The following is a 20,861-nucleotide window of genomic DNA, read 5'->3' on the forward strand; positions in this document are numbered from 1 at the left end:
TTTCTATCATCCTATCACAGGGCCGTTTTCTGGGGTAAAATCACTTTCCAAGTAGGTTAGCGTAGATAAGAGCCTGGGACGAGGAATCAGGAAGCCTAGGTTCTTGGTCTGGGATACATTCAAATAGCTGAACCATTTGAGCCTCTGCCTCCTGACCCATAAAATGGGCAGGATTAGATGAGGTGACCTTTAAGGCCCCTGCTAACTGAAGTTCTATAGTTCTGGGAATTTCAGGAAGGTGATATGGCTTTAACCTGGGTTCTCTAGGAAACAGGGGCCAAGGCAAAAGATACTGCGCTGATGTTTCAGGGCAAAGGTACACTCTCATGGGTAACAGGAAGGAAAGGGGATGAAGTCAAAAATGGGGGACAGTGCAGACAAGGGGGCCTCACCAAGCCGGTTACACCTTTGCAGCCAGTGCAGCACTCCCTGATTGGTCTCAAGAGCCATGTCACAGAACCAGCGACGGGGGAAAGAAAGGAGAGGATGTATCGGTTGGTGCCTTTCCATCTCCCATCATCCATCAAAACCCTCTCTGCAGAGTTAACTCCCTGTGTCACTCAGACCCAGAAGGCATCCCCTGGGACATCCAGGACCAGTGGTGGGTGTGGGAACACCACCCAGCTCCTTTCTGTATCCCCCAGTCAGGACCCACTGGCCAGCTGCTGGATCACAACCATCTCACAGCTCTTAGCTGAGGCCACCCGTGGGGACCACAGTCAGAGAACACATCCCCTCAGCCAAGGTAACATCCCCTGCCAAGGGCAGCCTGCATTCAGTGACCAGTTGATAAGGCAACGCAATGTCTCAGACCCATTGCTACAATTTGAGACAATTCTGCATAACCACCCTAACAGTAGACCTCCCCATGCATCTCAGAGACCTTTGTTGCAAGAGCATCATACTTCATCCCCTCCCTCTGTCCAGCCTCACTCTGCTGGACAGAGGCAGCCTGACCCTAAATCTCAGGGACGTATGACAGTAATTTTAAGTAAGTTAGAGGGAAAAATCCAAAGATGTATTGTTGTTCTGTTCTCTACCACAGTTATGGCAAGAAACCAAGTGCTTTGTGTCATTCTGCTTTAAATTCAGAATCACTCTTGACAAAGAGAAACACTTGTTATTGCCGGAGAAGTTCCCGCCCAAGGAATGACGAGTTATGAATATGCATATCAAGTCAATAAGTTAAACTTCTGAGTATTTACATGGAATAGCAATAACAACCATGCTTTGTTTTTCTGTTTTTAATTCCTAATGCTCCTGAGTTACCCTGCTTCCTTCTCAGAATTCTCTGATTCTCCCAGAATGAAGAAGGCCAGAGAGCCCATAAATAAGTGTCTTGCCTGCATTTAAGAAGAATCCCAAGAGAGACTTTGTCTCTACTATTTTTCCAAACTGCCAACATGCTCCCCAAGCACACGATAATGACTCTGAGTCTCCTCCTAGATACAAGACCAACCCTGAGCATATGCTGTCCAAAGAAATCCTTGCTTTCTCTGCCATCTCAGGCACCTTTCCCTTCTTGCCTTTCAGCAGAATTGAGAGCCATCTGGTGTTCTGTCTGGGCAACATGGCCCTAAGGATGAGGGAGGAACCACATTCAAACTTACACATTCAGTAGGAAAGACTCACTTTGGGACCTGGGTGATCTCTATTCACTGTTGACAGTTATCAAACAAACTGCCAAGTAATTGTCCCTTTTTCTTTTTCCTTCCTGCTTTAGGTGGCACCAGAGTATAGTGACCAGAGCAGAGGGAGGTAACATCTCCTTCCTCCTTGCAGTCTGGATCATGCCATATTGAAGGGGTGAAGGGGTGAAGGCTGGAGACAACCTGTGATGGTTTGGTGCCATGTCTGACACGTGCGACCCCAGGGACTGTGGTCCTCCAGGCTCCTCTGCCCAAGGGATTTCCCAAGCAAGAATACAGGAGTGGGTAGCCATTTCCTTCTCCGGGGGACCTTCCCGACCCAGGGATCGAACCTGGATGTCCTGCATCCAGGTGGATTCTTTACCACCTGAGCCACCAGGGGAGTCTGGAGACCACTAGTAGGTGAACCAAAAGAAAGCGTGATAATGAAATACATGTTCTACAGAGAACCAGTGAAAGCGCAGGGAAACTGGATCTGGAGGAGCAAGTCGGCATTGTCTTTATGTGGAAGATTGACTAGGGTCAAGAGAGCAGGTGTATTCTTTGTAGTCTTTATCTGTTCATATTGTTGGTGGCAAGAAGTAGAAACTAACCAGTTAATTTTTTAAAAGGCGAGGAAGAAGAAAAGGAGGAGAAAGAAGGGTGGGGGGAGGAACTAAAGTAGAACTAGAAGAAAGACCATCATTTATTGAAAATACATGAGGTAGTTCAAAGAACAGAAGGAAGACCTGAGTTCTAGACTCAGAAGCAGTGGTGAACAGGACAGGCCCGGGGACCTGGCAGGAGCTGTGGTCAGCAGTGTGACAGAGCTCCTGCATCCCTTCCTCTTCTTTCACATTCTCCAGAACCAGCATCCCATGGCCCACCTGTGCCTCATGCCCGCACTCCGCTGGTGGATGGCTTGGCTGCCACTCCCAGCCAGTCTGCCTGCACAGGAGACAAGTTAGTCCCCAAAGGAAAAACCAAGTGAGGTTCCCAGAAGAAGGGAGAAGGAACCTTGGATGGTCTGAATCAGCTGTTCAAAGGTCATCCACAGACCAGCAGCAGCATCTGGGAGCTTGTTAGAAATGCAGATTCTCTGGCAGTGCCTCAGACCTACTGAGTCAGAATATCTGGGGATGGACCCCAGGAAAGTGCACTGTGACAATTTCTTAAGTATGCCCAGGTAAAGAAGCATTGGTCTAAACAATCAGATGCTAATCCAGGCTCCAGACTGTATAAATAGGACAAATAGAATGAAAGTTAAAAGAATAGATTTAAAGCAGAAATAAGGGGGACGATGTCTATGTGCATTTTTTTTTTTTAACAAGTTCAGTCACAGGTAGCCCAAAGAATCAGGAAGCTTCCTGCTGGAGGAACCAATTAGAACGCTGGAGAGGGAAATTCAACATCAGATGACCTTGAAAGTCTCTTCTAGCCCTGAAGATTTTAACCATGACTCACTTTAAATATCTGTTGATCTCTGATTATAAAATATAATCCTTCTAGAGAGACTAATTCTCTTTGAATTATCTATGAATAGAGTAACTCTCCCCATCCCAAAGAGAACACAGTAGAGCTCCTAATCCCACATCCCAGGAGCGGAGAGGACTTTTCTGTCCTCTTTTGACTCTGTTGTCCTCTTTTCTGTCTGACTTTTCCTGATATTTACAGCTGCCTTGGCCACAGGTAGACTTCCCTGAGGAGCGGCTGAGCATTGGTTGTGCAAGCTTAGCTGAAGCCCAGACACAGAATTTCCCAAGGGGGCACAGGGCATATTGGGGCTTTCCAGGTAGCACTAGTGGTAAAGAACCCACCTGCCAGTTCAGGAGATATAAGAGACGTGCATTCGATCCCTGCATTGGGAAGATCCCTTTAGAGGAGAGGATCCAATTCCAGTGTTTCAGTATTCTTGCCTGAGAATCCCGTGGACAGGGGAGCCTGGGGCACTACAGTCCATAGGGTCACAAAAAGTCAGACACGACTGAAGTGACTTCGCACAGGGCATATCAGCTGCTAATCCTAATAAAAGCCATCTTTCGTGGTCCAGCATCCAGTGATTTGTCCCAATTGTGAGTTGGATCATAGAACCCAGAAATCTAAACAAAACCATAAATATTTACTGGACAAAGAAAGAAAAAAAGAAAAGAAAAATGCTCACATACAAACATCAGTATGAGTTCTTTTTTCAGGCTGGATTAGCATTTTACTCAGTCAAAAATTACTCTGGAAAATGTAGAGAGGAAATAAACATTTCTCTTTGATCTCTATGCTTGCCTACAAGGATGTTATTTAGTCGCTCAGTCGTGTCCGACTCTGCGATCCCATTCCAGCAGCACACCAGGCTTCTCTGTCCTTCACAGTCTCCCAGAGTTTGCTCAAACTCATGTCCTTTGAATCAGTGACGTTGACTTGTAGGATATTTTCCAGCTACTCAGTCAGGAAACCCTTTTTCACAGAAATAACACATGTCTTCAAAATAGATTCTAAACCATTTGATGAGTGTGACCTTTCATAAAAAGTGAGATCAATACTGATGTTTTTCATTCTCTCAAAATGATTGGCATTGCTTCCAAGCACTAAAATGATTTTGTTTCTCCTTGCTTATACTTAAAGCCAATGATACGGAAAAGAGGTAGAATGCTGCAGACAAAACATCTGTACCACTCTGAGTTCTTACAGAAGGGCAGTTCTCCCTTGTAATTTTATTTTGCTTAGACATACACATTGACTGTTAAGGGATGACTGTGAGTCTCCCAAGTTTGTTCATGAATGTTCTGAATGAAAAAGTGTGGAGGGTAAGTGACGGGATATACAAGGCCTTCACAGAAACTAGTCTGCTTCAACTTTTTCACTCTCGACAGACGTGTTCTGTTGTGAACATCTGAGTGCTGGCTTTATTTCTACTCTGCCAAAAACAATTTCTGAGTCTCTAAGAAGTTTAAAATCTGTTTAGTCAGCATATAATCATTCAATTTTAAAAGGCACAGGCCTAAAACTATGTGGCATGTTCAAATGGAGATAAAAACCTAATTATATAAAGAAAAATAATTTGAAGGAAATAAATCACTTCAGTTGATGTGTTTTTTTTAAGGTTAGAATTAATCCTTATGTATTTTTTGCTGTGATTGTTTTATAGTCAGTTAGCTTCCCCCCCCCGCCCCATGAAAGGCGGTGGCTATATTATTTTCAGGTAGTAATAAAGGATTTTATACATTCACCATCTGGGAAAGTAAACAGGGTAACTGAGTCAATGAAGTATCAACAGATGCAGGAAATTCTGCTCACTGATCCCAGAATTAGGTCTCTAAACAATAATTGGATTAGGTCATTCCCACTGTCACCATCCCATCAAGTCCGTGAGAAAATTCAAACACAGCTGTGTCACATTTATGGGCTTACTTTGCCAAATGGCCTTGTTCAGTTTTCTCATTTCCCCCTTCGCCATTCTCCCTCTCTATACACATAGTTTACACTCCAATCACTTTAAACCATCCTCAGTTCCCAAACACGTGTGTCATCTCTATAGCTTCCTGCCCTGGTGCATACCACTCACTCTGCCTGGCTTGCCCTTTTCCCTGCAGAACTTGTTCATATTTTAACTCTAGAGTGAAGCCTGATAAATATTCTTTCTTGGTTCTCATATTTGATACCACAATACAGAGGTTTCTTCACAAATCTGTCTCCCTTAGCAAACTATGGGTTCTAAGGACGAGCTAATCATTATTCTTTATTTTTCTTTGCAATTTCAATATCACCTGCCATGTAAAAGTCTCAAAAAATGTATGTTGAATGGATGAGTGATTAAGTAAGTCAATGAATCAGACATGAGTACATTGCCAGAGGCCCAAAGAATACATAAACACAGTAGACCAGTCTAGAAACTAGACTCAGTTCAGTTCAGTCCAGTTGCTCAGTCATGTCTGACTCTACTTACGAGTAAACCTCTCTTAATGCAACAGAAATACTTAGAAATCAACCTACCAGTGAGTATTTCTTATAATGACCACCGTATTAATGGCAAATGTCAAACTTTCCAAATAATTAATATTCATTGCTATGATAAGGAGAAGGCAATGGCACCCCACTCCAGGACTCTTGCCTGGAAAATCCCATGGACGGAGGAGCCTGGCGGGCTGCCGTCTATGGGGTCGCACAGAGTCGGACACGACTGAAGCGACTCAGCAGCAGCAGCAGCATTGCTATGATAAATATAAAAGAATTAAGTAACATGATCTCTGTTCTTCAAGTCTCTTCAGAACACTGTCTTACAAAGTTTACACTCTGAAAATAAATCTTTCGAAATTGTACCAAATATCCACTTCCTGCCCTAAAGTTTTCCTGGCAAATTATTAAAACTCATGCCTCCTGGTACTCTGCAGAAAGCAACAGGAAGTAGAAAAGAGCTGAGCCAGGGAGCAAGTACCCGCCAACTTCCTCTTTTGTCCATTCCTGCAGAAATAAGTGTTCATCTCAGACCTGAAGGGTGAAATGGAGTTAGAGGAAGGACTAAGGCCGAAGCACATCAAGGAGCAGGAATAGCAGAATATAGCCTTAAGGTTAGACAGGAGCTTGGTGTTCGTGAGACCCAGAGGGAAGGCAGCATTAATGTAACAGAGTAATGAAGGATCCAAAGGCCTGAGATAATTGATGCCAGACACCAAACCACAGATCCAGGAAGCTCAGAGACCACCAAGCAGGATAAATGCCAAGAAAAATACATCTAGGCAAATCATATTCAAACTTCAGAAAATCAAACATTTTTTTTAATATATTGTGATAAACCAAAGAATGAAAGCACCTTAACCTAAACAGGAGCAAAGATAAGAATTACATCGAACTTCTCATCAGAATCATGCAAGCAAGAAGAGAGTAGAGAGAAATATTTAAGTTTTTGAGATTTTTTTTTTTAAACCCACCAATCTAGACTTCTGTAAGCAGACAAGTTATCCTTGAAAAGTTAAGGAGATATAAAGATTTTTTCTGACCAAAAAAAAAAAAACAATTGATATAGCAGCACCAACTGACTAAGACAAGAGATTAACCTTCAGATGTCTAAAAACCACAACTCAACAACAAAGAAACAAAAATGGGCAAAGACTTGAACAAACATTTCTCTAAAGATTTCTAAATGGTCAGTTAAGCACATAAAAATATGCCCAGTGTCACTAATCATTAGGGAAATGGAAATCCAAACCACAATGAGATACTACCTCATATTCATTAGGATGACTATTATTAAAAAGAAAAGACCAAGTGTTGGTCAGGATGTGAAGAAATTGGAACACATGTGCACTGTTGTTGGTTCACCAAAAAAATGGTGCTGCCACTATGGAGAGCAGTATGGCAATTCTTCAAAAATCAAGCATATAAATCCACTTTTGTATATAGGCCCAAAGAATCCTTTGATTCCAATTTTATGTAAGTGCCAAAAGCAGTAAAATCAGGGATTAGGAGAGAGATTTTTACACCCCTATTCACAACTGCTAAAAAAGTGGAAGCAATCCAAGTGTCCACCAACAGATAAATAAATCAGAAACGTGGTATGTACATACAATGGACTATGATTCAGTTTCAACAAGGGAAAAACTGTGACACATGCCACAACACAAGATGACCATTAAGGATATTATGCTAAGTGAACAAAATAAAAATACAGTATGATTCCCTTTATATGAAGTTCCTAGAATAGTCAAGTTCATAAAGATATTAAGTAGAATGGTGGCAGCCTGGGGCTGAGGGGAGAGGGGAAGGGGAGTTTTTGTTTAATAGGTACAGAGTTTCAGTGTTACAAGATGAGAAGAGTTCTGTGGATGGATGTGGTAATAGGATCACAACAATATAAATGCTCATAATGCCACTGAGGAATACACTTAAAAATGGTCTGTTTTATATTACGTATATTTTACCACAATACAAAATACTCAAAAGTGTGTAATGATAAACATGTATAGAGATAAAAATTTTATATACAATGATTTAAATCATGTAGATTAAAAAAGTTAAAATCCTAGGGGAAAACAGACAAAATATTAACAGCCAATCTCCTTAAGGCATAGAGATTTGGTTACTTTCTAATTATCCCATTTGTGTACTTTCTAAATGGTTTCTTATAAATGCTGATTACTTTTATAGTAAAACAGACTTGAAAAATTATCTAACTGGGGGAATATATACTTAGCAGAAACATATATTCAATTTAAGGCAGAAACTGAGGAATCAGTAATGCTCACAGAGGGCTAAAGGTCAGAGAGAAAAACAGTGTGGACATTAATCTGAAACGGATGAGGTAACTAAAAATTAGTATATGTGCTTAAGGTACTAATATACAAACAAATATCATTCTGGTTTTAATAAGACTCTCACACCTATTAAAATCAAGAGCAGAGGGAATAAACCAAGGTCACCAACATCACTGGATTGTTATAGATAAGAAAACTCAAGGTAGTTTGCCTAAAAGGGGGAACTCCTTTTTTCTTTCTTTTACTTTAAAGAAGACTTGTACCTTTACCATCATAGTGTTTCTAAGAAGTCATTAAAGTTGGTAGGAGTGAAACCATACATAGCAGCATAGGCCATCTAGCAATGAGTCAGCAAATTCATTACTTATGAAATACAAGAGACTCAACAAGAGGAAAATGATTCCATGAAGAAAAAAGAGCCAGTCCTGACCAATAGGAAGGAGACTTGTAAGGCCCACAGACAATCTTATCAAGGTATGTAAGGAATACACCATTTGAAATTGGGCTCAAAAACAAAGCAAGTTACTTTTTTAATTTCTGGGAAGCAACGTTATAACAGATTGAGTAATAACAAATTCAATATTCCTTTCTCTATTTATAAATTCAAGCTCTTCTACCAGGCAGAACTGGCTGACTGACTCTCCTTAACACAATAGTTTATCCTCTGACATCCTGGCTTAGAGCAGAGCTCTGGCAAACTATGATGGATACATTCCTTTGTGGTGTTGTTCAGTCGCTCAGCTGTGTCCGACTCCTTGCAACTCCATGGACTGCAGCACGCCAGGCTTCCTTATCCTTCGCCATCCTCCAGAGCTTGCTCAAACTCATGTCCATCGAGTCAGTGATGTCATCCAACCATCTCATCCTCTGTTGTCCCCTTCTCCTGACTTCACACTTCCCCAGCATCAGGGTCTTTTCTAATGAGTCAGCTCTTCACGTCAGGTGGCCAAAGTATTGGCACTTCAGTTTCAGCATCAGTACCTTCCAGTGAATATTTAGGATTAATTTCCTTTAGGACTGACTGGTTTGATCTCCTTGAAGTCCAAGGGACTCTCAAGAGTCTTCTCCAACACCACAGTTCAAAAGCGTCCATTCTTCGGCACTCAGCCTTCTTTATGGTTCAATCCTCACATCCATACATGACTACTGGAAAAACCATAGCTTTGACTATTTGGACCTTTGTCAGCAAAGTAATGTCTCTGCTTTTTAATACACTGTCAAGGTTTGTCATAGCTTTTCTTCCAAGGAGTAAGCGTCTTTTAATTTCATGGCTGCAGTCACCATCTGCAGTGATTTTGAAGCCCAAGAAAATAAAGTCTGTCACTGTTTCAATTGTTTCCCTATCTATTTTCCATGAAGTGATCATTTTTGGAGAAGAGGAAAGAGGCAAAGAAGCACTTTTGCATCTCTGATGTTCTCTCCTTAGCGTCTCTGAAAATTTTAAATATGCTTAGCCTTTGACCAAGCAACTCTACTTCTAAGACTACACATAAAGAAATTCTTGTACAAGTATCCCAAAGTAAGTGGACAAGTGATGTCCATGGCTGGACTTTTAGTAAAGGAAAAAATTTGCAATCAACCTAAATGCCCCTGTTTGAGAATGGTTAAATAAATCATGAACACTTCAAACTAGGAGTACTATACAGTCATTAAACAAAATGTATTATACTTATATATTCTGACATGAAAGGATGTCCATGGGACATTATTGAAAAAAAGAAAACCAAAATTTTAATATATAATGTTTAGTATATACATAATATAGTGAGCAAGATATATATATACATTATAACATATATAATGTAACCTTATGTGCTTAAAAAGCATATTTGTGAGTGTATTTGAACATGTATATGCTTGCATGTCTATATGTATGTGTATATATGACTACACAGGAAAAAATAATAAAAATAACAACAAACACTCATAATTCCAGCAATAGCAAATTATACTTAAGGGAGTAAGTATGGATAAGAAAGGATGGGGAAAGACTAGCCATTTTAAATTTATAACCCTATATATATCGATAAAAACTTTTTCTAAGTCTGAATATTAATTAAGTTAAAAACATTTAAACTTATTTTAATTTTGGTTCTTCTAAAATTTTCTAACAATATTCAGAAGTAAAACTTAAGCCAAGTTTATTACAAAATTAAGACTTCATCAAGAACCATAATATTCTAATATATCTAATGTATGAGAATATGTCAGGCTTTTTAGTCACCATGAAAAAAAAAAAGGTCTCTGGATAACTATGGTTATTACTTTGGTCAATCCTCCCAAGACCTTTAAAAAGAGGTAGAACCTTTACCCAAAATGTGAGCATAAATGAGGTAGCATTTCATGTTTCTGTAGCAGAGCCATCCTACAAAGCAGGTGCCCGGCCTGAGCTTGCTCACTATTGCTTCGAAAGAAAGAAAACTTATGCACATTTTCCTGGTGCTGACCATAGCCTCCATAAGCCCCATACAATCTGTGAAGAGTGCCACAATTACAGGTGCTGGCCCTAATAACATGATTTGTTGTTGCTATTTAGTCACTAAATCATATCTGATTCTTCTGTGATCCCATGGGCTGTAGCCCATGGACAGCAGGCTCCCCTGTCCATAGGTATTTCCCAGGCAAGAATACTGGAGTGAGTTGCCATTTCCTTCTCCGGGGGATCTTCCTGACCCAGAAATCGAACTTGCATCTCTTGCATTTGCAGGTGGATTCTTTACCACTGAGCCACCAGGGAAGCCCGTAACATGATTTGCCCTCAAATATTTACTGAATTGGAGAAGTGAATGAATGAATAGATAATGCCAAAACATCTCAGAGGCTACTGGCCACCCTCATGTTCAACCTCATCTTGGTTAACTTTGATTTGTTTGTCATACATGACCCAATCATCAATAGAAAGCTTGGTTTTATTTAAAAAGTATAGTGTGAGTAGTTCATTACAGCTTATGCAAGAAAGAAGACAGTTTCTCAGGCTCCTCCATCAACTTTTCTAGTTCACCAGGCATTCAAATCCAAGAGTCTGAAGTTAAAAGCAAAATCAGGAAACTTACTTGTGGAAGAAAAGATGGGTGATACATAAGACCATTTGGTCAAAGTGGGAAAGCTCAATGGTGCTCATTGTCTAGTAGCAACCATGGAAGTCCAGACCCATTAGACAGATTTAGCTGTATTTCAGCACCAGGATATCCAATCATTTGGAGGCCTTGGTGTTAGATATGAGCTTAACATGATGGCCTGGAATATGTTCCTATAGGGAGATGTCCGTCATTAGTCATAGTCCCTAACACTGCCAGGAAAGCAGAAAGATGACAGACTAACTTAATTTGCAATTACACAGGAGATTTTATTGCCCCTATAAAACCAACAGGCAACTCAATGAATCCAACCATTTGAATAAGAAAACTTACAAATTATGTATCATTTTTAAAAAACTTTTCTGTCATCAATATATTACATTCTATTCCAATTTCAACTCCTTTAAGCACCACAACAACTTGCATCTCATGGAAAGCAGAGAAAAGCAGAGAGCTATTATTAGCAGAGAGAAGAGAATCCCAAATTCAGATACTTCTGCTTTCTTTTGAAAGTACTCAGCCTTGTGGAACATTTTAAATTTCTCATGTACTTGTACCAAACATGGAAAGCTTTAGAATTGGGGTGTGTGTGGGGGGGGGGGGGGTACTCCAAAGGAAATGCTCTGGAAATAAAACTAAACAAAGAAAATTAAAACAAAACTAAAACTAAACAAATAAAACTAAAATGTATTTTAAAGCAATAAATACACCAGTAAATTCATGTGCTAGATAAAATCAATAACGCAAGGAAAAAAATACTTCTAAATACAAAAAATGCACTTCTTAAATGCAATCAATATTTATTGAACACCTACAAACACACTAAGTAGTACATTTGACTATGAAATACAGAGCAAAACATACTTGCCACAAATATGGCAAATCAATTTAAAAAACAAGATTTCTACAGATATATGGGCAAAGGATACAGACAATTCCCAAAAGAGGGCAGAGCCTGAAAAACCAGATAGATGAAAAACCTGATCAAGTAGTGATCAGAGATGTAAAATCAGGAGGTTGTTTTGATTATCAAATTAAAAAGGATTATGAGTGGAAAACATCATATTAATTTTACTATAATAATTGCTTTGTGTATCTGTATTTCATCTATATAATTTGCTAAATCCATATATCTTAAACTTAGTTATTGATTATTATTGCTAGTTATATCTTACTGAGCCCTATTTAATTTTCTCACAAAGTTCTGAATTTACTTAATCTGATTCTGTCTTACTTTCCAAACTAAACAATCTTTTTGCTATGTTGTTTTTAATATACTGCAGCTGGTTTCTTCCAAAATGTTCAAATACAGCCCACTCTTTGACTCCCTAGATAAACATCTCTCAAAGGATTTTAAACAGCAATGTGCCTTCCTTGAGCTACAACTAACTAAATTCCCGTAGATAAATAACTCAGAACCCTTCCCACCCTGAATTATCCCCATTATAGATCAAATTAAGCCTTTTAACCTAACCATATAAATTAAAGCGTATCCATATTCAAACAAGCATAGCCCAGGAGAATATTCTTGGGTGCTGTTTATAGATCTAGAAATAAAGTCTGAGGGGCTACATTCTTATTAATGCAATGGAATTACACTCGTAGAAATGGGAGTGCCAGACGCTGGGTGGGAGGCTGGAGAGAAGGCGATCAGATCAGAACGCATCTGTCTTTCAGGCCTTGAGCAGCTTGATACGGAGGAGCACGCGCTCACTCCAGATAAATCCATTTTAAGTTTAGGAAGTTCCTGATTTGGCAAAATAGATCATGTCATGGATTTTCTAAATTCTTTCTCTTGATCTAGAACAGTAATTCTCCAGGTGCAAGTGGGCGAGATACTCCTAAGGGCGGTGGTATATGCTGCAAGGATGGGGTGGGGAGAACACGTAGCTTGAAAAAGCATAGGATACACCTTCCTGAGTAGAAAAGATGGGGTCAGATCTGTAGGGAATGACTCTTAATGAGAGGTGCACTCTGTCTAAGGAGCAGCCAGTGTGCAGAAGAGCAAAAAAAGTTTAGGACCACTGCTCTTGATGGCTAAGACTGATCAATATGTTTACATAGGTAGAGATTGGAAATATGCCATCCTCAAGCATCTCCAGGCCATCTCCTTTTTCTGAGTTGTCAGATCCGTGGGCTGATCCAGGCCACAGCTGACTCTGGGCACAGTAGTAAAGTATGGCTTTTGAACAATCCCATAATGCTTCCCAGGTGGCCCAGTGGTAAAGAATCCGCCTGCCAATGCAGGAGATGCAGGAGATGCAGGTTCAATCCCTGGGTCAGGAAGATTCCCTGGAGGAGGAAATGACAACCCACTCCAGTATTCTTGCCTGGGAAATCCCATGGACAGAGGAACCTGGCAGGCTACAGTCCATGGGGCCGACCTGAAAAGAGCTGGACACGACAGAGCATGCACACACACATGTCTTCTAACAGGGGTCATTTCAGTGCACTGGGGGCCTTGTCTTCCCGCACTGAAGTGAGGTTCAGCTTAGGAGAGAAGATGTTCTAAGATAAAACTGATTTGAAATATGATAGTTAACAAAGAAGAATATCTACATAAGTGAATTCTTGGGGAGATGTGTGTTGACATGGGATATAAAATTGTAAGATGCAATCATAGTGATAATATTTATGAGAAAAAAGCATATAAGATACTTGGAAAAGATACAAAGAAATTTCTTGAGAAAGAGAAGCAGAGGTGATGGTCTACTGCAGAATTAAACCACATATTCTGTAGACCAAATGAGATCAATATGATATCCAGAATATTCATATCAACAGTCATCCCAACTGGCCATTTCTGGCAGCACCAATTCATCTAATAGTTCATGAAGCAGTGTAATATAATGGTTATCATATCAAACTTTCTGACTCATTCCTTACTAGTTACATATCCTTAGGCAATTTTTCATCATCATTCTGCCATTGTTTCCTCATCTATAAAAATGAGTTGACCATAACATCTACCGCAAATATTTTTCACAATGGCTTAGTGCATTAACAAAGGCAAAAAACTAAGTACTATATCTAGCATGAAGTAAACTCTCAATAACTGAAAATCATTATCATTGCCAACAAAGGAAGTTATCTTTAATTTTTATATCTTTACAACTCTGAGCTTTCTCAATTTTGTTAGTCAATTTGCATTTCTTTATAAATGTAATTAAATAGTTTCATATGTATTATCCATTTATTATTTTTATATTGGAAACTATTCATTTCCACTGTCCATTTCCTCACTTGCTGTGTTTTTTTTTAAACTACTGATTTGCATGTATTTTCCTAAGCTTGACTTTTAAGATTTTTTTTTTAATTATTTTTTAAAGTATCATCTCACGGAAAAGAATTTTAAAAATAGATTTTTCAATCATGAAAGCTACTTAAGGCTATTTTAAGACTCTGAGATCTTTATGTCCTTTTATTTTTTCTATTTTTTTTCATTGAAGTATAGTTGATTTACAATGCCTCTGATGTACAGCAAAGTAACTCAACTTTACACAAATATATTCTTTTTAAAATATTCTTTCCAAAAAAATAATAAAGTAAAATATTCTTTCCATTATGGTTTACCCCAGGAGATAAGATAGAGTTCCCTGTGCTACAAAGTAAGATCTCGCAGTTGTCCATTCTAAATGTCATAGTTTCCATCTATCAACCACAGATTCCCAGGCCCTCCCCTTCCCTCTGTCTTTCCCCTTGGCAACCGCAAGTCTGAGTGCTATGTCTGTGGGTCGGCTTCTGTTTCATAGATGGGTTCATTTGTGCCATATTTTAGATTCCACATATGGTATTTGTCTTTCTCAGTCTGACTTACTTCTTAAAATGTTAGTCACTCAGTCATGTCCGACTCTTTGCAACCCTCTTGGACACTTCTTAAGGTCATTTTAAACATAAAGAAACTTTAGGCCAAGTTTATGACTATAAAATTAAATCTGAAAAAAATATATATATAATGGAAATTTTGTTAGAAAATGCCTCCAAGCCCTTCTTATAGAACTCCTATCAACAAGGGTTTAGAAACATGTATTTCACAATTACGGGATGTTGCAGAATATATGATATCACACTGTCCTTTCATACCCTACTCACTGCAACTCAGCACAACTGGACTCCTCTCCACCTGAAATGTCACAAGGCTTTCTATTTCAAAGCAAATACACATCCTCCAAAGTGCCTAGAACACAGACATTATCAAAACAGGCCATTACAGTCTCCTTCTGATAGTTCACAGAGCAAGAGCATCCAGAAATTCACATGCTCTATATAAATCCGAACAGAGGCATCTCTCCTTCATTAGGAGCTGTTTCTTTTTAATTAAAAAAAGAAAGAACCTCAATTTAAACAATGCTAGATAAGACTATCTTAAATCAATAAATATCAGTTAAGCTAATGTATTCATCAAGCTAAGTCTCAAACAAGGTTTTGAAGCTTCTAGTCAATTGTCCATAAAAGCCCTATCATTACTTTTAACTGTTCCTCAATAAGATGTAAAGTGTTTTTACATCACACACACAACAATCTAAGGCCAGAAAGGATCAATTATTTCCAGCCTCTAGAATCGTCAGCATAAAGATACTTAGATGTCCTCCATACTTCTTTATAACTTCATTCAATAAAAGTCATTACTTTGAATCGATATTTAATGATTGCCTGCTGTATGCTGAGACTGGAAATACACAATAGATATGGCAGTTCTTATCTAAATATATCATTAACGGAATGTAGAGACTAGCAGGGAAGACTGGCAATGACAGTGCAGTAGGAGAAGGAGTTTCCAACCTGCTCTCTGGACAAGGAACCTCCAAGTTGAAACCTTAGGAATAAGAAGAAAAGTAAACAAAGGGAGAACTAAATTCCAAGTATAGGAAAATGTAACTGCAAAAGTGAGGAAAAGAAAAAACTAAAGCTTTTTCAATGATATCTCAATAAAACTAGATGAAAAAAAACAAGTCACTTTCCTTACCCCGAGGAGCTTATAGTTGCACCGGAAAAACAAAATGAGCAATCCAGTTATATCAATCCGTAAATCACTCACAAGCCATCATCAGTGCTCTCAAAGAAAAGGAAGGTTTTTATGACTAGCCCATGTTCCAATGCTTTTCAAATTTGCCTAATAATAACTGATTTTTTATGAAGGGAAACCACAAACCTTGGAATTGGACCACATGAGTTAAAACTCCTGTTTCATGTACTTACGGTCCTGCATTCTTAGCTCCTTTCATAGGTATGTAATGAGGCCTCAACAGGCCACTGGAAGTGCTCCTGCACTAATACACTGAACAGAACGTAGTTCCCAGGCTTCAGATATCTTACAGTTTTGTAGTAAAGACTTATAATAAAGCCAAGCATTGTTTATTTGTTTAGTTACTCACTATTCATGGATGCTGCTAAATGAAAAATAATGAATAATATAAAGCAAAAACATAAAAATAATGTAAAACACAGGAATAAAATTTCTGATAGCACTGGTGAGTGGCAAGAGATAAGTAAGAAATTAAATCAAAGGGTCCAGGAAAGAGATCTGAGCGTGGGTGCTCATTGAAGCTTCAGGATGGATTGAGATTTACCCTTCCAAAAAAAATGAATATAGTAAAAAGAGACAAGAGTCAAGGACAGTATCCCAAAAGTGCTGGCTAAACAATGGACAAAGAAAATAACACTGACAACGAAGCCTGAAAAGGAAGAGGGAGAGAGGAAGGGAGGGAATGAGACAGAGAGAACTGGAATAGTATGGTGTCACAGAATCCAAGAAAAGATGGTGACGTTCTTGTTCAATAGGTCCGGAGCTTCTGTTAGTAGTGAGGAAAAAATTTGGAAAAAGATAGTGGTGATAGTTTAATAACATTGCAAATGTACTTAATGTCATGGGATTATACACTTGAAAATGGTTTAAATGGAAATTTTTATGTTATACCTATTTTCCTACAATTAAAAAAAATAGCAACAAAAACATCTGAGGAAAACTGTTTCAAGAAGGAGACCAGTCAAGTGTTATCACTCTTAAAAGTTTTAGCAAAATAAGGAATAAAAGTATACCTTAGAGCACTCTGATGAGAGTGCATTAATAGTGCTGAGGCGGGAGGAAGGGAGACAAGATGTCAGGATGAGGGAGTGGAAGAGTAAATGGAGACGCAAGGTGGGCAAACACAGACAAACACGTCTTTAAAGAACTTTGCCTGAAAAGAGAAGACAGGACGGCAGTTCAAAGCGACCCGGCGATGGAAAGACTTTCGTTTTCTTTGTAAGGTGGAAGTAGCTGAGCCTGTCCACTGTAACCTGTTCTCAGATAAAACTCTCACCTCTATGAGTAGATCTGAGCAGAAAAGGCGGGGGAAAAAAGATTCCTTAGACAGACAACCATCCGTTCCAAAAGCACAAAGGAGTGAAGAGTGAGACTAGTTTATCAACAGTCTTTACTCCAGATAAATGGTTGCCTCTTTCATTCCTAAACGATCTCCAAGTACGATTCATCAGGCCTCCCCATTACCTGTTCCGTGGTATAGTCACCCATGCAGACAAGAAGACCCTCCTTCATCAAACAGAATTCTGTGTGTGTGATTCCATTCCACAGTCTCGGCCTCTGGCTTGCACAGTAGCATAGTAAGCTAGTGAGCTAGTGAAGTCGCTCAGTCGTGTCCGACTCTTTGCGACCCCATAGACTGCAGCCCACCAGGCTCCTCTGTCCATGGGATTTTCCAGGCAAGAAGACTGGAGTGGGTTGCCATTTCCTTCTCCAGGGGATCTTCCCAACTCAGGGACTGAACCCGGGTCTCCTGCACTGTAGGCAGATGCTTTAGCCTCTAAGACACCAGGGAAGCCCAAGTGAAAGTGAAAGTAACTCAGTCCTGCCTGACTGTTTGTGACCTCATGGACTATACAGTCTGTGGAATTCTCCAGGCCAGAATACTAGAGTGGGTAAGTTGTTCCCTTCTTAAGGCCAGAATACTGGAGTGGGTAAGTCATTCCCTTCTCCAGGAGATCTTCCTAACCCAGGGATTGAACCCAGGTCTCCCACATTGCAAGCAGATTCTTTACCAGCTGAGCCATGAGGGAAGGGCATTTGTTAAACAATACCTCAGTCATTCTTCAGATTAAATAAGTCCAGCATTTCAGGTCTTTCTCCCAGACTCTGCCTCTAACCTATTTTTCACTCTCCTTCCAGACTGCCTCCAATTTCTCAGCCTTGCTCTCTTTGATCAATATCTGTCTTTTTTAAATTTATTTATTTTTAATTGGAGGATAATTATTTCACAATATCTTGTCTTTTTATTTCTGTTTTCCTTCCTCTTTCCTCTGAAACATCTGTCAAACTCAATGTTTGATTATGTTTTAATCAGTCTTTAAAGAGTTACCATGAGAAGCTTTTCAACCAGCTCTTTGCCTATGTAACCTGTTCTTGAGGGAAATTTTAAACTTGGTTCTCTCTGCATTTCTCTCCTTGGCAAATCCTGAAGCTTATATCTCTTTTTCATGTTCCAGTCTAACAACCCATTATGAATCCATTCACTTTTTTCAGAAAATATTTAGGGAGGTCATTCTATGTGCCAGAAACCATGACAGGCACATGGTTTTACAAGATAAAGCAAAATAGACATAGATGGTGCCCCGCAGTTTAATGATGGAGTTAAACGTTAACCAAATTATCACGTAAAGACATGTAAAATTGTAACTTTGGTAAGTGGAACGAAGTTGAGTTGAAGCAGCTGTTGTTTAGTCTCTAAGTTGTGTCTGACTCTTGCAACCCCATGGGCTGGAGCCTGCCAGGCTCCTCTATTCTGGAATTTTCCAGGCAAAATTACTGGAGTGGGTTGCCATTTCCTCCTCCAGTGGATCTTCCCACCCAGGAATCGAACCACATCTCCTGCATTGGCAGGCAGATTCTTTACTACTGTGCCACCTAGGAAGCTCCAATACATTCTCCATTAGAGAAACGCAAATTAAAACTATAATAAGACATCACTTCCCACCCATTAAATGGTCACTATTAAGAAAAAAAGAAGGAAGAAAGAGAAGGGAGGTCAGTATTACGGTGACATAGGCTGTCCCTCTTTTTGCCCACCCCCACAATGACAAAATTTGAGATTTATCCACTAACAAGAGTGTCTGTGTGGAAATTGTCACCCCATACACCAAGGAACCCTGAAGGAGTCTTACCCACTTGTATATCGAATAACAGGCAGAGAGACCTCCGTGGCTAGGATCCCTGCAGTGGCCTGTGAACTAGTTCCAGCCCCTCTTGGCCCCTGTATGGGAAGCAGAGAACACTGGACAGCCATCCAAAAACCAGAGAGACTTTGTTCAAATATAGATTTCCAGAGAAGAAGTTCCAGCACTCCACTGGAAGAACGAAATACCGAGTTTAGAGTAGACAAGAGAAACAGCTTGTCTGTGCATGTATCACTTCTCCCCCAAGGCATGATGGTTTCAGTTCAGTTCAGTTCAGTTCACTTCAGTCGCTCAGTCGTGTCCGACTCTTTGCGACCCCATGAATCGCAGCACGCCAGGCCTCCCTGTCCATCACCAACTCCCAGAGTTTACTCAAACTCATGCCCATCGAGTCGGTGATGCCATCCAGTCATCTCATCCTCTGTCGTCCCCTTCTCCTCCTGCCCCCAATCCCTCCCAGCATCAGAGTCTTTTCAAATGAGTCAACTCTTCGCATGATGTGGCCAAAGTATTAGAGTTTCAGCTTCAGCATCAGTCCTTCCATTGAACACTCAGGACTGATCTCCTTTAGAATGGACTGGTTGGATCTCCTTGCAGTCCAAGGGACTCTCAAGAGTCTTCTCCAACACCACAGTTCAAAAGCATCAATTTTTCTGTGCTCAGCTTTCTTCACAGTCCAACTCTCACATCCATACATGACCACTGGACAAACCATAGCCTTGACTAGATGGATCTTTGTTTACAAAGTAATGTCTCTGCTTTTTAATATGCTATCTAGGTTGGTCATAACTTTCCTTCCAAGGAGTAAGTGTCTTTTAATTTCATGGCTGCAATCACCATCTGCAGTGATTTTGGAGCCCCCCAAAATAAAGTCTGACACTGTTTCCACTGTCTCCCCATCTATTTCCCATGAGGTGATGGGACCAGATGCCATGATCTTAGTTTTCTGAATATTTGAGCTTTAAGCCAACTTTTTCACTCTCCTCTTTCACTTTCATCAAGAGGCTCTTTAGTTCTTCTTTGCTTTCTGCCATAAGGGTGATGTCATCTGCATATCTGAGGTTATTGATATTTCTCCCGGAAATCTTGATTCCAGCTGTGCTTCTTCCAGCCCAGTGTTTCTCATGATGAACTCTGTATACAAGTTAAATAAGCAGGGTGACAATATACAGCTTTGATGTACTCCATTTCCCATTTGGAACCAGTCTGTTGGTCATGTCCAGTTCTAACTGTTGCTTCCTGACCTGCATATAGGTTTCTCAAGAGGCAGGTCAGGTGGTCTGGTATTCCCATCTCTTTCAGAATTCTCCACAGTTTATTGTGATCCACACAGTCGAAGGCTTTGGCATAGTCAATAAAGCAGAAATAGATGTGTTTCTGGAAATCTCTTGCTTTTTTGATGATCCAGTGAATGTTGGCAATTTGATCTCTAGTTTCTCTGCCTTTTCTAAAAACCAGCTTGAACATCTGGAAGTTCACGGTTCATGTATTGCTGAAGCCTGGTTTGGAGAATTTTGAGCATTACTTTACTAGCATGTGAGATGAGTGCAACTGTGCGGTAGTTTGAGCATTCTTTGGGATTGCCTTTCTTAGGGATTGGAATGAAAACTGACCTTTTCCAGTCCTGTGGCCACTGCTAGTTTTCCAAATTTGCTGGCATATTGAGTGCAGCACTTTCACAGCATCATCTTTCAGGATTTGAAATAGCTCAACTGGAATTCCATCACCTCTACTTTGTTCATAGT

The sequence above is a fragment of the Odocoileus virginianus genome, unplaced genomic scaffold (assembly GCF_023699985.2).
Source record: "Odocoileus virginianus isolate 20LAN1187 ecotype Illinois unplaced genomic scaffold, Ovbor_1.2 Unplaced_Scaffold_3, whole genome shotgun sequence".
Taxonomy (NCBI): domain Eukaryota; kingdom Metazoa; phylum Chordata; class Mammalia; order Artiodactyla; family Cervidae; genus Odocoileus; species Odocoileus virginianus.